The sequence below is a fragment of the Vicia villosa genome, unplaced genomic scaffold, assembly GCF_029867415.1.
Source record: "Vicia villosa cultivar HV-30 ecotype Madison, WI unplaced genomic scaffold, Vvil1.0 ctg.002690F_1_1, whole genome shotgun sequence".
Classification (NCBI taxonomy): Eukaryota; Viridiplantae; Streptophyta; class Magnoliopsida; order Fabales; family Fabaceae; genus Vicia; species Vicia villosa.
The window spans coordinates 194,262-198,599 of NW_026706007.1; positions in this window are offsets into that span (position 1 = coordinate 194,262).

A 4,338-nucleotide genomic window follows, 5' to 3' on the forward strand; every position below is an offset into this window, starting at 1 on the left:
TTCCTTGCTAGATTGTATCAGAACATTGTTAAATGTATCAGAGCATCATCAGAGCATCTTCTACATTCTGAAATGTTACAGAACAAACTATACGACAAAAGTCAGAGCATGAATGAATCAGAGCATAACACACATATATATATATATATATATATATATATATATATATATATATATATATATATATCAGAGCATAAAATATGTATCAGAACATACAGAATGCATCAGATCATATTTATAGTAAAGCTTAAACAAATATATCAGAGCATATAAGGACAGAGAAAAAGTTAGTGCATATTCCATCATTAGAATATCATAACATCCTTCCTTCTTGCTTCTGATTCTGAAGCTTCATAGCACTCAGCTTGCTTCAGTTTCCATGAGCTTATTCCCTTTTACAGAATTGCGTTTCCCCATGGTTTTGCTTCTAGTGTTGAGCTTTTAAAGATGTCTTCAATCTTTTTCTCCTTCTTGCTTCTGATTCTGAAGCTTCGTAGCACTCAGCTTGCTTCAGTTTCCACGAGCTTATTCCCTTTTACAGAATTGCGTTTCCCCATGGTTTTGCTTCTAGTGTTGAGCTTTGAAAGATGTCTTCAATCCTGCAAAACACTTAAACAACACAGAACTTACAAGTTCTTGTTAGAAATGTGGGAACTTTCACCCAGTAACTGATAAAATAAATCAGATCATTTATCACATTTTCTCCCCCTTTTTGTCATAACATCAAAAAGAATATAAAAGATTCAGATGTAGAAAACGACAAACAGAAGAATTTTTCATTGATCAAACAAACAGAGTTACAAAAAGAGGTATACAGATAAAAATATGCTGCAAGTAAAGAAAACTACAAGGACTCAAGGACTACAACCCTAGCTTAGACATAATCTTAGCTAACATATCATGAATCCCATTATTGTTCTCAATTTGCCTAGCCATGAAAGCTTGAGACTCTGCATGCCTGTTCAGACAAGAAGCTCTACGGGAAGAGAATACTTGAATACAAGGAGGAACTGAAAACAGTTCACAGGAAGAGAGCTAATGTCTCAAACGGGGCTTTCCCTTAACATAGAAGTCAAGTACATGATGCTTAACTTCATCCAATATCTCAAGAAAGTCTTATTCCTTTGGATAAATGTTGATAACAGCATCACAGAAGAGATCTGACTCGAGACTTCTTGGAATCTTGAGTCTCTTGTGAGATCCGTCTTGAAATCAATGTCGGCGATCCCCGAGATTTGTTTCTCAACCTGAACCAATCAACCCTTCCAACCGTTCTATTCAAATAGATCGACCACCCTTGAGCCTTCGTCTTCGCATCTGGTTTGAAACCATAAGCACCCAAGTCATCAGCGTCCACAAGAGATTTACACAAAACTTCCATTTCTGATGGAGGAATGGAGCAAGTTTTCAGTGGAGTAACCTCTTGTCTGTTGAATGCTTGTTGAGAGGAACTTGAAGACGGATTCTTGATGAATGCTAGGTTGAAGATGAATAAACTAGGGTTTATGCGAAATGCAGATAATGAGAGAGAGAGCAAACAAAGATGACAATGAATGCAAAGAGAGAGAGAAATAAAAAGAGGGAAATGAAACGTTTGAAGAATATAAAAAGAAAAAGAAATAAACTGAAATGATGAATGGCATTTAATGTTACGTGACATGAGGAGAGAGACTTATGACAAATGAAGTGATTAGCACAGTTACCTAGGGCGGCATCACCTCAACTGCACGCATGCTTGTCCAAAAATAGTGAACACGTGTTTACCATCTGGAAAGCCAGTTACAGCTGTTTTACTTTTAAGGAGACTCTGAATCAACTTAGACAATGAAACGTTAGTAATAACAGAATCATTACTTCTAATTGATTAAAATCAGAACTTCTTATAAAAGACTAATCCAATCATATTTCAGAATATAACCATACGTAAGATCTTCTCATTCTGGGCACAAATCCATACTGATATTCTTCAGAATGAACTTAAACCTATCTTCAGCAAGGGGTTTTGTAAAGATATCAGCCCATTGATGGTCTGTATCCACAAAGTTTAAAGAGAGAACACCCTTCTGAACATAGTCCCTTATGAAATGATGTTTTATCTCAATATGTTTAGCTTTTGAATGTAATATAGGATTTTTAGATAAACATATAGCAGAAGTATTATCATAAAAGATAGGAATGTTACTCTCGTATATCTGATAATCTTCTAGCTGACTCTTCATCCAGAGCATTTGTGTGCTACAACCAGCAGCAGCAACATATTCTGCTTCTGTTGTTGAGAGAGCAATGGTAGCTTGCTTCTTGCTGTACCAGGAGATCAGATGACTTCCAAGAAATTGACAACTTCCAGAAGTACTCTTTCTTTCAATTCTATCCCCAGCATAGTCAGCATCACAGAATCCTACTAAGTTGTATTCTTTAGATTTTCTGTAGACTAAACCAACATTAGTAGTACCTTTCAGATACCTCAAAATTCTCTTAACAGCAGTTAAGTGAGATTCTCTAGGGTCTGATTGGAATCTAGCACACAAACAAACACTGAATACTATGTCAGGTCTAGAAGCAGTCAGATATAACAGAGATCCAATCATACCTCTGTATAACTTTTGATCTACCTTCTTACTTACCTCATCCTTACCTAGAATGCACGTTGGATGCATGGGAGTTTTTGCTTCTTTGTAGTCAGAAAGATTAAACTTCTTCAGAAGTTCTTTCACATACTTGGTTTGATGAACATATGTTCCTTCTGATGTTTGATTGATTTGTATCCCAAGGAAGTACTTGAGTTCTCCCATCATGCTCATCTCAAACTCAGCCTGCATAGACTCAGCAAACTCCTTTCCAAGTGTAGCATTAGATGTTCCAAAGATAATATCATCTACATATATTTGACATATTAAAATATCCTTTTTAAAGGTTTTACAAAAGAGAGTAGTGTCCACTTTTCCTCTAGTGAAACCATTTTCCAGAAGGAAAGAACTTAAACGTTCATACCAAGCTCTAGGAGCTTGTTTCAATCCGTACAATGATTTCTTTAATTTAAAAACATGATTTAGAGACATGGAGTCTTCAAAACCAGGAGGTTGGTGGACATAGACTTCTTCATCTATATAACCATTTAAGAAGGCACTCTTAACATCCATCTGATAAAGAGTGATGTTATGTTGAGTGGCAAAAGAAATTAACAGACGAATAGATTCTAACCTGGCCACTAGTGCAAAGGTTTCTGTATAGTCAATCCCTTCTTGCTGACTGTAACCCTGAGCAACCAGTCTGGCTTTGTTTCTTACCACTTCTCCTTTCTCACTCAGCTTGTTTCTGAAGACCCATTTTGTACCAATGATATTGAATCCTTTTGGTCTAGAAACAAGATCCCATACATCATTCCTTGTAAACTGATTAAGTTCTTCTTGCATAGCAATTATCCAGTCTGGATCTTCTAGAGCTTGATCAACAGAAGTTGGCTCGATCAAAGACACAAGACCTAATTGACATTCTGCATTGTTCTTAAGGAATGCTCTTGTTCTGATAGGATCATTCTTCTTTCCAAGAATGACATCTTCTGAATGAGCAGAAGTGAGTCTGGAAGATCTTCTGACAGTTGGTTCTTCAAAAATGCTTAGATTCTCCAAAGAAGCTGCAACTTGATCTTCAGATTCTTTACTTCTGAGAAGTTCTGCTTCTGATGCTTTGCTTCTTGGTTCTACTGCTTCTGATATATCAATACCAAAATCTGCAAAATTCTCAAACTGCTTTGGCTTTTCAAGACCAAGCTTATCATCAAACTTGATATTGATTGATTCTTCTACAACCAATGTTTCAGTATTGTATACTCTGTAGCCTTTTGAGCGTTCAGAATATCCAAGAAGGAAACACTATTGTGCTTTAGAATCAAACTTACCAAGATGATCTTTAGTATTCAGAATAAAACATACACATCCAAAAGGATGGAAATATGAAATGTTGGGCTTTCTGTTCTTCCACAATTCATAAGGAGTCTTATTTAGAATAGGTCTGATAGAGATTCTATTCTGAATGTAACATGCAGTGTTTATTGCTTCTGCCCAGAAATGCTTAGCCATATTGGTTTCATTGATCATGGTTCTGGCCATTTCTTGTAGAGTCCTATTTCGCTCTACAACTCCATTCTGCTGTGGAGTTCTAGGACAAGAGAAATCATGGGCAATGCCATTTTCTTTGAAGAACTCCTCAAAGAATTTGTTCTCAAATTCACCACCATGATCACTTCTAACCTTTATGATTTTGCACTCTTTCTCAGATTGGATCTGAGTGCAGAAATCAAAGAACACTGAATGAGACTCATCCTTGTGTTTTAAGAAC